The following is a 13,428-nucleotide window of genomic DNA, read 5'->3' on the forward strand; positions in this document are numbered from 1 at the left end:
TTTCTTTTTTTCTTTTTTTTAAATTTTATAATTTTTTGGCTTTCTTTTTTTTTAGATTCCATGAAGGTCACCAACCTTCTGTCATGTCAACATAATGTTGAACATATGACAATACAACAGAGTAGTTTACAGCTTTCTTTATATTAGGTATGTTATGGAAAGATATATCACTGGAAATTTTTGGCCTTTCCCAAATTAAATTAGCCATCTAACTTTGAGAAATTAGGAAAAGAATGACAGAGCCAAAAGAAAATACCGATATAAGAATATGGAATATTGCCAGAATAAAACTGAAATTGGAAATTTTGGGGAGCAAAATGGGAAAAACTAAGACCATTTAAATCTTTGGGGGATCTAACTAGAATTTTGGGATAGCAGCACAATTTCATATCTAATATTTTAAAGGGATATTTTCTAATGGAAAAGCCCATAATTTAGTTTATACTACCCAAAGTTCCATTAAGCTTTTATAAAATAACCTGCTCATTACATTGGCTTTGAGAGACATTTTGTCCCCATTAATAATCCATTCACAAATTGTCTCTTATAGTAGATTACTTCTGCTGACTGCTAACCTCATCCATTTTCAAATTTATTCTAATTGCCTTCAATTTTTAACTTTCTTTTAACCTCGTCCTCAAATTCTGAGGTGATTTCCTATTTGCTCCCTCCTACACACTAAATACTATTCTCTTTTAACAAAATATTTGGATAAGACAGTCCATTCCCATTGGATAATAATTATGAAACACTCATTGTGTTTCACTGATACAGAGATTTATCTAGCTCTAGGAAGTGGAACATGATAGCTTCCCAGCATGCTTCACCTAGAGATGCCACCAGGTGGAACTCTATCCTTGAGCTGCCTCAATAAGCTTACTAAGACTACTTGCATAAATCAAATGTGTCTTGTCCTGCAACTTCCAGTCTTGATCTTGACGGGCCTAGGGGATGAAATATGAAAACTTCCAAAAATAACTCATAGCTTATGATTCACCTGGCTCATGCCCCAGTTCTCAAGAGGATTCTGATCTCCTTCCCCAGTACACCATATGTATCTGTACTAAAGCAGAAACAAAATGACTTATATTAGCTTTGACACCGATGATTCTGGCTCCCAAACCTACATTTCTAGCACTTGTCTCTCCCTGGAACTCCAGTCCTCCATCACACAATTACTTTAAGCATTTTGAATTGGAAATCCCATAGGCATCTCAAAAATAACACACCTGTGAGGGATGTAGATGACCCTTACCCAAAATGACTACTCAGAGATCACTCAGTAGAAGGCAGAAAAGTTGTTTATTAAAACTTCCAGAGGATGAGCCATCCCATCGTGAGATAAGAAAGAGAAAGCTCTCAGTAGGAGGGCTAAAGAAGTAGTAAAGATACACAGCTTTTATATAAGAAATTACATCACAAGTAAGAGAGCATTGAGAAGCGGAGGGGGAAGCATTGCTAAGTTGGGGAGCATTGAGAAATAGGTACCCTCTCCCTTTAATTGAATGTTAGACATGGGTGTCAACAGATCTTCAAAATTTAGATTACTAAACTAATAGCACTCAACTAATAGTCTAAATATTGATAACATTGAATAGTGATAAATGTCATCATTTCAGGTCAAGTAAATATGATTATAGCTGGCCAAGGCTCAAATAAATATGGGCCTGCACATATTATTCAGGTCATAGGGGAAACACAAAAATAATGAAAATAAAATACAGAAAAAGAATTCACATATTTTTTAAGTTCTTCACCTTATCTCTCTCTATTCTCCACACTCCAAAACTAGAAATCCTTTTTTCCAAACTTACCTCACTTCCAAACTACCCTATCTATTCCATTCTTCTGACTAGAGCACCACCATACTTCCACTTTCATAGTCTCAGTGTCATTCTTGACTCTTCATTTGCCCTGACCCAAGTCACCAATCAAATGATTGTATAGCTAGAGTTGGAAGATGTGGCTCAGAGGCCATCTAATCCAACTTTTTTATCTTACAGATAAAGAAACTGAGCCTAAGGAATTTTTCCTGAAGTCCCAAAACTCAGGTCCCCTTACTCCAGAACAAGTACACTTTCCACTATTACAGGATCCTCAATAATTTTTTTTTTAATGGAAAGAGATCCAAAGACTACTGCACTATAACATGTATATATAATCAGCCTCCACTAGATGCCAAGTCTTATTGATTCTACCTCCCCAACATCTCTTGCATCTGTCCTCTTTCTTCACTCAAATTTCCTCTATAGGAGCCTCTTAATCAGACTGTGTGTCAAGCCTCTCATCTTCCATTCCATCTTTCTCACAGCAGCCAAAGTGATGTTCTCAGAGTGAAGGTCTGATTATATCACGTCCCTGCTCAATAAATTCTAATCATTACCAATTGCCTCTGGGATCAAATATAAATTCCTGTTTGACATTGAAGGCTCTTTACAACCTGCCTCCAACCTACATTTCCAATCTTATATAATATTATCACCCTGAAGAATATTATCATATTATCATCATGAAGGGTCTTATCATACCCTTTTCATGCTATTGCTCCCTTGTGACATGATGTCAACTAATATTTATATAACACATTGAAATTTTCAAAGAACTTTATAAATAATTATCATATCTTGCGAAGGTCTGGTCTAGCTCCTCTTGTCAGAATAAGCAAAAGTCCTTGCCCCACGTGTGGACGCCAATTGTAGCGAGCTGTCGTCTCTAGAAGCTGCCAGATCACTCTCTGGGAAGAGATCTGCTGTGTCTTCTACTCAAATCTCTCCCACAGATTCTTCTTCCTGTAACGAACCGTTGTCTCCAGGCAGTTGCTGTTAACTCTTGTCCAGAGAAGTGACTTCCCTTCCTGCAGAGAGCCCCATCAAGCCTGATGCAATGCAGAGTCTTTTTCTATCTCTGGGAGTCCTCTCTTTTATTCTCCCAGAGAATGGGCGTGGGATAATGCAAGGGCTTCTGGGAAGAACCACCTCAGCCAATGAGCCTGCTCCTTCTCACCTTGTAATTGTCCAACCTGAATTCTCACCTTGTCACTATCCAGACAACCCGAGTTCTCACCTAGTAATCCCAACAATATCTGATCCTCATAACAACCCTGGAAGGCAGGTGCTATCATTGTCCCCATTTTATAGATGGGGAAACTGAGGCAGATAGAGGCAATGTGACTTGCCCAGGGTCATCCAACTAGTAGGTGCCTGAGATTGCTTTTGAACTCAGATCTTCCTGGTTCTAAGACCAGCTCTCTATCTACTGAGCCACCTAGATGATATTGTACCTTCTTCCTCTGTGTCTTGTCCAGGCTGTTCTCTCTTCTTACTGCCACCTCTTAGAATCCCTGTTTTCCTTCACACCTCAGACGAGCTGCTGCCTCCTCTGTGAGGTCTTTCCTGACCCTTTGCTTCAGCTGTTAGTGTATCAGTTAGTATCATCCCTTTGTATGTATTGTAAATATACTTGTTCTGCATATACTGTTACAAGTTGTTGCTATTTTCCCCATAGAATATACGATCCTTCAGGACAACAGCTCTCACTTTTATCTCTGTATCTCCAGATCATAGTGATTCAATGCAACAAACATATAGGTAAGAACCTTCTGTATACCAACTACCTGGTCTTTTGATAGGGCAGAAACTAAATAGTCCCTGCCCTCAAGGAGCTTATATTCTATTAAAAGGAAACAGCACATACACAGAGAAGTCATTACAGAAATATATGTAATGGAGTATGTGTAGGGATACACGTGTGTTCCGGGTCCTCGATAAAAGACAATGTGTGAACAGTGGCTGGTTAATGTTTTCATCCCTGTAACTGGGATGTTACATAATGTTACACAACTGTAACATAATCCTCTGTAACTGAGGATTATGTCAAAGATGATTAGAGATTGAGTCAGAAAGACTTTGGTTACCATGTTTGAGAAGAAATAGTTTTTGGTCCCTTTCCAAAGTGGCCTTTCTTGGGACACAGTTCAAGCTCTTTTGGACTTCCCAATAAAGGAGGAAGGAGACATTTGCTTATCCTCCCTCTTCTCAGCAGCAGTTAAGGTGCTTGCAAGCATATGGCAATGAGAACAGGAACCAGAAGCTAAAACTTGACGGTCTCTTCTATCTTATGTAGAAACACAGGTGATCAAATATCTACACTGAGAGATAAATGTTTCCACCTCTGATAGTAACTTAGTCTGAGAGGTCAAGAGACCCTAGATACCTAGTAGCAACAAGAGGTAAATCTTACAAAGTAGTGTTTGAAGGGAGGGAGAGAATTAGATAAGGTGAAATATAGAAGGTGTTTAGATTAATTGGAATGGGATAAAATATGTAGATTAATGGGAATGAGATAAAGAAGGAAAGGGTAGTAGAGGATTAGAAGGGGAACAAAAGGATATTAGATTAACTTGAGTGGAATAAAGTGTTTAGATTAATGGGAAGGGGATGGGGAAAAGGGGAGATAATAAGGGAGGAATCCCTGAATGGAGGAGATTAAGTTTTAGCAAGGCAAGTTAAGGAGTAAAATTAAAGAAGACTTAACAAGGATAAGAAAACAAGAGATATACACAAATAATACAACAATTAATTGTTTATTAGAAAATTTTATTTATTAGAACTCTATTTATTTGGGAATTTACCAGAAATTTTATTTATTAATTAGAATGGATTAGAAATTTATTTATCTGGAATTTATTAGAATTAGAAAAAAATAGGACTGGTCATCATTGATCTCAAGCAAGGTCAAACCTAGCCAATCAAGAAAGAAATCTACATTATATGTCAACCATATTAATATTGTTTTTGAAGTATGTAAATATGTAAATATATGTGCATACATGTCATATGTGTGTATATAGATACACGTGGATAAGTGTGGATATGAATATATATATATACCTCTGCTTAACTCTAGCCTGCTTGGAAAAGGTAGAGGAGATGATAGAGGGAAAAAAGAATAAAGTTACAAGTGCACAGTAGAGAACAAAAAAAATAATCTATAAAGAAGAGAAAAGATGGACAGGCATGAATATAATATAATGTCTTCTACTATTATATATGCTTTCTGGAAAAAGAAATTTATTGTTATATATTATAAATCCTCCTGATGTTATGCTAGGCATATGACAATGTTTTGTTTTGCTTTGAATTTTCTTTTTCTGTCTTTTTCTTTTTTTTTTTCTTATTTTGTATTTATTTTTAATTAAAAAAAAAAAAAAAAAAGAATACACACCACCATCACCAGGAGAAACAACCAGAAGAATTAGTCATATATAAGTGGGTGGCCAAAAAAAAAATTAAACTTGAGTTGCTACTTAGAACAGATTCAAGAAAAAAAGGGGCAGCCACATGCTGCTATGAATAAAGCATTGGCCCTAGAATCTGGAAAACCTGAATTCAAAACCAATCTCAGATACTGAGGAGCTTTGTAAATTCTAAGCAAATCACTTAACCTCTGTTTGCCTTAATCTGCTGAATAAGGAAATAGTAAACTATTTCAGTATCTTTGCCAGTTCCTTATATCTATGCCAATCTTTCTGCTAAACTTCAGTCTTGTATTAACAACTATCTGACAGCTATTCACCTTGATTTTCCACAGATATCTTGAACTCAACATGTTGAAAACCTAATTCATTATATTTCTTCAAAGTCTATCCCTCCTTCCTACTTCCTACTTCTATTGAGAGCATTACCATCTAGTTTCTAATGTCTCCCCTGCCTAATTTATCTTCAACACAACTGTTAAAATGATATTCCTAATGGATAGATGTCCATCAATTGGGGAATGGCAGAATAAGTTGTTATATATGAGAGTAATGAAATATTATCATTCTGTGTGAAAATAGGAGAATTAGGAATTAATTGTACACACTAATAGCAAGAATGTACAATGATCAACTATGAAAGATTTGGTTCTTCTCAGGGCTTCAGTGATCTCAATAGAGTTTGGACAGAAAACACCATCTGCATCCAGAAAAAAGATCTATGGAAATTGAATGTAAATCAACACTTGCTATGTTCACTTCATTTTCCTGGGTTGTTTTTTTTTTTTTCTTTCCGATGGTTTTCCCCTTGTATTTTTATTTTTCTCCCCCAACATGATTCATAAAGAAATATATATACATATAGTAAAAATAAAATATATAATTTTTTTAAATTATATTCCTAAGATACAGGTCTGAAAAATCCAGTCCCCTTCTTAAAAAATCTTTAGTAGTTCTTTGTGCCTTTGAGATAAAATAGAACCTCAGATGATATTTAAAGTTTTTCACAACTCAATTTTTACCTACCTTTCCACCTGATTAAATATTATTCTCCTTTCCACATTCTAAGTTTTTCTCAAACCCTAATGCATGCTGTTGCCAGGACACAATTCTCCATCTCCCTCCTCAGTGTCTTTGTATGTTATCCCCTGTACCTGGAAAGCAGTATCTTTTTACAGTGACCACTTCTAGCTTCTTTCAAATCACAGGTCAATCTCTTACACAAAGTCTTTCCTGATTTCCTGTTTGCCCCTTTCCTTATCCTCTGTATATTCACACTCTCTACATTTTTGAATTTTATTTTATTATTTTGTATATATTTTGATTTACTTATGTATGCACATTTGTATTTATATATCATATTATTGTATTTATATATACAAATGCATATTTATGTATGTATGTATATTTGCTTTATTATTTTGTGAATATTTTCTAATTTGCATACAGTATATATTGCATAACGCCTAATAGTAAGCTTTTTGAGGACAAGGACTGTTTCTTTTTAGTGTCTTCATACTCAGTCTCTTGCAAATAGATGCTTAATGAATGTTTGATTTGTTTAAATTTAAAGCAATCAATTGATCACATCTATCATTTGGAATTGGATTCTCTTTTCATACTCTATACAAACTAAAAAAAAAAAAAAAAAAACCTGCCCATTGTCAGACAATGGTTCAGAAAAAATAAAATACTCCTTCACAACTGAATTTACCACTGTTGAATTTGTTAAAAACACAGAAATCTTGAGATAAGTGATCTTGTTGTACATTGTATAAATAAATTCCTATTTTAGAAGTCATTCAAATGGAAATTTTAAAATTTAACATTCTTCAGGAATGAAAATCATGCATACTGTAGGGTTTGCTGTCACTTGAATCAAATGACTACACTCATGTGGTGATTACTGTGAACTGAAATGAAGGCTGCCTCCAGAGACCCCAAGAAAACCTCAATAGACAACATTGCATTATAGAGAGAACATTACAGTCAGGAATAAAGTCCAAAGTCTTTATTGTCTCCTTCAATCCTAGGATTGTCTCCCCGTCAAAACAGCAGTCTCAGTCAGTCAGTATAAAACCTACAGCCTCTATAATCTCTACAATCTCTACTCTCTACAATCTCTACAATTTCTACAATCTCTACAAATCTTTACAATCTCTATAAACTCTACAATCTCTACAATCTCTACAATCTCTACAATCTCTAGAATCTCTACAGTCTCCACAGTCTCTACAATCTCTACAATCTCTAAAGTCTCTACGATCTCTACAATCTCTACAGGCTCTACAATCGCTACAATCTCTACAGTCTCTACAATCTCAACAGTCTCCACAATCTCTACAATCTCTACAGTCTCTACAATATCTACAATATCTACAATCTCTACAATCTCTACAAACTCTTCAATCTCTACAATCTCTACAAACTCTACAATCTCTATAATCTCCACAATCTCTAGTCTCTACAATCTCTACAATCTCTAGTCTCTACAATCTCTAGTCTCTAAAATCTCTACAGTCTCTACAATCTCTACAGTCTCTACAATCTCCACAGTCTCTACAGTCTCTACAATCTCCACAGTCTCTACAATCTCTACAAACTCTTCAATCTCTACAATCTCTACAAACTCTACAATCTCTACAATCTCCACAGTCTCCACAGTCTCCACAGTCTCCACAATCTCTACAGTCTCTACAGTCTCCACAGTCTCTACAATCTCCACAGTCTCTACAGTCTGTACAGTCTCTACAATCTCTACAGTCTCTACAATCTCTAGTCTCTACAGTCTCCACAATCTCTACAGTCTCTACAATCTCCACAGTATCTACAATCTCTACAGTCTCTACAGTCTCTACAATCTCCACAGTCTCCACAGTCTCCACAATCTCTACAGTCTCTACAGTCTCCACAATCTCTACAATCTCCACAGTCTGTACAGTCTCTACAATCTCCACAGTCTCTACAGTCTGTACAGTCTCTACAATCTCCACAGTCTCTACAGTCTCTACAATCTCCACAGTCTCTACAATCTCTACAAACTCTTCAATCTCTACAATCTCTACAATCTCTACAAACTCTACAATCTCTACAATCTCCACAGTCTCCACAGTCTCCACAGTCTCCACAATCTCTACAGTCTCTACAGTCTCCACAGTCTCTACAATCTCCACAGTCTCTACAGTCTGTACAGTCTCTACAATTTCTACAGTCTCTACAATCTCTAGTCTCTACAGTCTCCACAATCTCTACAGTCTCTACAATCTCCACAGTATCTACAATCTCTACAGTCTCTACAGTCTCTACAATCTCCACAGTCTCCACAGTCTCCACAATCTCTACAGTCTCTACAGTCTCCACAGTCTCTACAATCTCCACAGTCTCTACAGTCTCTACAATCTCTAGTCTCTACAATCTCTACAATCTCTAGTCTCTATTATCTCTACAGTCTCTACAATCTCTACAATCTCTAGTCTCTATTATCTCTACAGTCTCTACAATCTCTACAATCTCCACAGTCTCTACAATCTCTACAATCTTTACAGTCTCTACAATCTCTACAATCTCTAGTCTCTACAATCTCTACAATCTCCACAGTCTCTACAATCTCTACAGTCTCCACATTCTCTACAGTCTCTTCAGTCTCTTCAGTCTCTACAATCTCTACAAACTCTACAATCTCTACAATCTCTTCAATCTTTACAATCTCTACAATCTTTACAATCTCTACAGTCTCTACAATCTCTATAATCTCTACAGTCTCTACAATCTCTATAATCTCTACAGTCTCTACAATCTCTACAATCTCTACAATCCCTACAATCTCTACAGTCTCTACAATCTCTACAGTCTCTACAATCTCTACAATCTCTACAATCCCTACAATCTCTACAGTCTCTACAATCTCTACAATCTCTACAATCTCTACAATCTCTACAAACTCTACAATCTCTACAATCTCTACAGTCTCTTCAATCTTTACAATCTCTACAATCTCTACAATCTCTACAATCTTTACAATCTCTACAGTCTCTACAATCTCTAGTCTCTACAATCTATTACCGCAGTCTGCACATTTCAGTCTCTCACTTTGGTCTGACTCTGACCTCTTAAATACTCTATTACAATTACATCAATTCATCATACCAATCATTATATCACTAGGGGACCATTATCTCATCAATTCCACTGAATTAATATCTTGTTGTAAGATTACATCAATCATACTGAGTCTTAAGTATACCTTTTCAGAGTTCCAGCCCTATATAACTATCTATTTTATGTTCAATAATGAACTCCAGTTCTCCTTTGGTCACAAATGGAAATTTGATGTTACTTATTTTGAATCTTCCCTGATATTCTGGTGGCTACGCGACAATGTTTTATTTTGGTTTTCCTTTTTCTGTCTTTTTTTTCTTTAGTTTTAAATAAATTTTAATTAAATAAATAAAAATTTAAAAAAATTTTCCTGTTCAACAATAAGTAAAAACGTCATGGTGACCAGAGCACCCACTGGAGGTGCATAGCAACGGGCATTAGGCATTAGTGGGGGGGGGGGGGAGGAAGAGTACCTGGAGAGGAGCAAGAAAGCTCCGAAACTAACAGAGACCAAGAGAGTCACAGAAGAGAGGGCGGGGGAAGGAGGGCAGCCGCAGACAGCTGCGCAGGCGCACTGCACTACAGCGCTGCCTGCCCCGCCCCCGCCCTGCAGTTCTTTCAGTTCTTTGCTGGAGTAGGGTATCTTTGGATGTAGCATATGGGGGCCTAGAAGAATCTAAAGATTCTAAGTAACCCAGAGCTCCAAGCCATGATAGTATTTCCCCTCTCTCCGCCCGACAACTTAGTGGGTCCGACGCAGCAGTTAAAGGAGGAAAGGAGGGAAGCGGGAACTACAATTCCCGGGACTCCGTGCGGCCATGGCGCGTGATCACGCGCGCTCCTGGGCGCGGAAAAGGAGAGAGACGCAGCTGGAGGAAAATGCGCGAGCGCGCAAGCCCGAGAGCGCGCGAGCGCTGAGTGGATTGATTGAGTCTCTCCCGGGCAACCGAGTTCTAGTGCTGGCTCCCGACCCGGCTGCGGGAGCAGAGCTGCGGCGGCCTCGGCCAGGGGAGACGAGCTCCGTCACCGGCGCGGGTGAGCGCGAGCAGACATTCGGCAGCTGCCGCTGGACTGACAGGAACAGACGGGGCTTCCCCGAGTTCCGGCACGGACCGGGAGGGGAGGAACTGGGAGAGCGCGGCCGGGAAGGCGAGGGTGGAGGTCTGGCTGGGCGCTGGATGTCCGAGGACCTGGGTGCGAATCCCGACCCTTCGGTCGTCAGGCCTCTTTACCTCTGGGAAGGCAGGTTCACTGAGCGGCGCTGGCGCTCTGAGGAGCGCGTGGGTTTTCTCGGCAAAGATAGGGGAAAGGCTTGTCATTTCCTTTCCCGGCCCATTTTACCGATGAGAAAACTGAGGCAGGCGGGATTGAGTGACTTGCCTTGGGTCATACAGCTAGGAAGAACTGAGGCTGCGCATGAATTCCGACCGTGTCCTTTGTGCACTTGTTTGCCCAGTCCCCTGTTGTGAACTTAATTCAGTTCAGATTCTTAATTCGTGGATCCCAAGGGGGAGGAGGGGGGAGGGTAGATTGTCTAAAACTGGTGCAATTTGTTAGCATGAAAATTAAACCAAAAGAGAGACAAAGGTTTGTGGAAGCGTGTTATAACTTCCTAATCCAACTGAAAATATTAAGAAATAACAAGTTAATAACAGTTATTAGTAATTAATCATAATATATTAATTAAAGTAATAACTATTATTAATTAATAAGACAAAATTAAGAAATAATAAATCTTCAGCCTCAGGCCCATTCCAGACCTCTTCAGTTGTGCCCCCCTCTTTGTAGCCCCAATTGGGATTTTCCTGGCAAAGATACTAAAATGGTTTGTCATTTCCTTCTTCGGCTCATTTTACAGATGGGCAAATCGAGGCAAAGAGGGTTTAGTGGTTCGCCCAGCAGCAGAGAGCTAGTGAGTGTCAGAGCAGATCTGACCTCAGGAAGGGAAGCTTCCTGTTTCTGGGCCCCTCGCTGTATCCCCTGAACCACTTAACTGTTCCAGTAGATGGAAGGCTTCCCCAGGAGTGAGAAAGGCCCGAGTTCAAATACTGACACCAGCGGTGGGTTAAGTAGAGTCACTTAACCTTTGTCCCCGTTTTCTCCACAGTAAAATGAGACTATTAGTAGCTCCGATCCGGATGTTTTTAAGGATCAAATGCGCTAAGGCCTGTAGAATGTTTAGCACAGTAATAAAGATTAGCTGTTGTCAGGGGATAATTACCTCTAAAAATCTTTTTCTTATAAGCTGTTTCTTTAAAAGTGTGCAAAAGGTTAATAAAAACTAACTTGTAAAATTTCATGAGGTATACATGTATGGATTCATATATACGGGTATGTAAACGAATTAAGTGCTTAATCAGCTTTAAAAGGAAATTGCCTCTAGCCCCTTTAAGGGTTTAAGGGTGGAGAAAGCTTTGAATTTTTCTTCCTGCTCCCTGGAAACAGATTCCATTTTGCCTCCCATTTGAAAGAGACAACTGTGAGAGATGACATAGGACCCCAAATTTGAAACCCAAAGAGCTAGATTTGAATCCCAGCTCTTCCTCTTTTGTTAGGATTACCAGGTGAATTCTCACCTTGTCCCAGAGATTTGAGTTGACACAGCAGATCTCTTCCCCGAGAGCGATCGGCAGCTTCTGGAGACAGCAGCACGCTACACTCTTTGTTGTGATACTGGGGCCACCTGCCGTTGGCTGCTGAAGATCTAACTCAGACCTGTAGAATGGATCTCTTTATGTGAGAAGATGAGGATGATACAAGGAGACTTAAGAGACAGTTACATTCTCTGACCTCTCTCCTCTTCCCTCTGCCTCCAATTTATTTCATTCCCAAACTACAAGGGACATCTTTCCAAGGCTGCTTTACAACTCCTTCAAGTGTTATGATCCACAACTGTGGAGGCTCTTGGAGAATTGACCTGCCCATTCACTGAGGCATAGTCCTTAATACTCTTAGTTAAATAGCCTCAGACCAGGTAACCTTTCTGATCCTCAGCCTCATCTATAAAAAGAGATAAAGATTCTATCTATTAGAAATTGGGTGGAAACAAATGGATGCTTTATATTAGACAATTTAGTCATCTTTCCAAAACTGAAAATAGAAGGGGAAAAGGAAGAGTGCTGAGTAGGAAAACCTTTTAAAAGTAGAGGGAAGCATTTTCACGTCTCTTCTGTCAAGGTTGCAACAATTTGGTGAGATGCTTTTTGTTTGTCCTTCATTCTTAGAGTAGATCGGGACATCAGGGAGGGGATGCTGTGATATGCAAGAAAACTGGATTTCAGTGAGGGAGCGTTGGACAAGGCCTCACTTTCCCCTCCCGAGCCAAGTGGGTCCAGTGGCCAAATATAGATCTCAGTATCTGGGGACTGCCTTGTAAGCTCAGAAAGACTGTGACTTGAGATACCCTTTAACTCAGGGATTCTCAAACTACGGCCTGCAGGCCAGATGCAGCCCGCTGAGGACGTTTATGTGGCCCGCCGGTTATGGCAGATGGACTGAGGGGCGGAGACAGAGTGTGAGCTTATGTTTTTACTATAGTCCGGCCCTCCTACTGTCTGAGGGACAGTGAACTGGCCTCTTATTTAAAAAGTTTGAGGACCACTGCACCCTTTTCAGTTTGATTGAGTGATTAAGACTAGATAATAAAATTGACTAAGAGTGACATCTTTTTTACCTAATTTAAAAAACAAAAAACTAGGGGAAGAGAAAACCTAAGGGTTTTTGGCCTAAACAGAAGCAATTGCTATTCACATTCATTCTGGGGTTATCTGAACTAAAATGAAAACCAAGTGGGGTGTGCATTAGGACTTATTTGGCCAATCAGTGAGAGTCAGAGTGATTAGGTTTTATGGGTTGGTGGGTCCTTAAGAGAGAAATCTAGCCCTTAAAAACCTAGATATATGGGTAGCTTTTTGCAGTCAAAATTCATAGCGCTTGCAGGTGAGTTTTTGATACTGCATGTCCATTCAGGGAGAGGAGAAAGGGAAGGAGGGAGGAAGGAAGGAATGAAAGGAGTAATGGGAGAGGAATGGAGGGAGAGAGAGAGAGAGAGAGAGGAATGAAAGAGAGAAGAGGAA

At 39.0% G+C, this 13,428-nt stretch overlaps 1 protein-coding gene across 5 annotated transcripts in view; it reads left to right on the plus strand.

The window, feature by feature from the left end:
• Positions 1-10,171: 10,171 nt before the first annotated feature.
• Positions 10,172-13,428, plus strand: part of NPL (N-acetylneuraminate pyruvate lyase) — a 43,042-nt gene continuing 39,785 nt past the window's right edge. Inside the window, exon 1 of one of the 5 annotated variants that reach the window (XM_074308540.1) lies at positions 10,172-10,387. The gene's annotated coding sequence lies outside the window, so the exon portion shown is untranslated. Of the gene's footprint in view, positions 10,595-11,723; positions 12,327-12,377; positions 12,544-13,428 lie in introns of those variants that run through there. The other 4 variants (XM_074308541.1, XM_074308542.1, XM_074308543.1 and 1 more) reach the window with 4 other exon arrangements.

This window comes from Sminthopsis crassicaudata, chromosome 4 (assembly GCF_048593235.1).
Source record: "Sminthopsis crassicaudata isolate SCR6 chromosome 4, ASM4859323v1, whole genome shotgun sequence".
In the NCBI taxonomy this organism is placed as follows: Eukaryota; Metazoa; Chordata; class Mammalia; order Dasyuromorphia; family Dasyuridae; genus Sminthopsis; species Sminthopsis crassicaudata.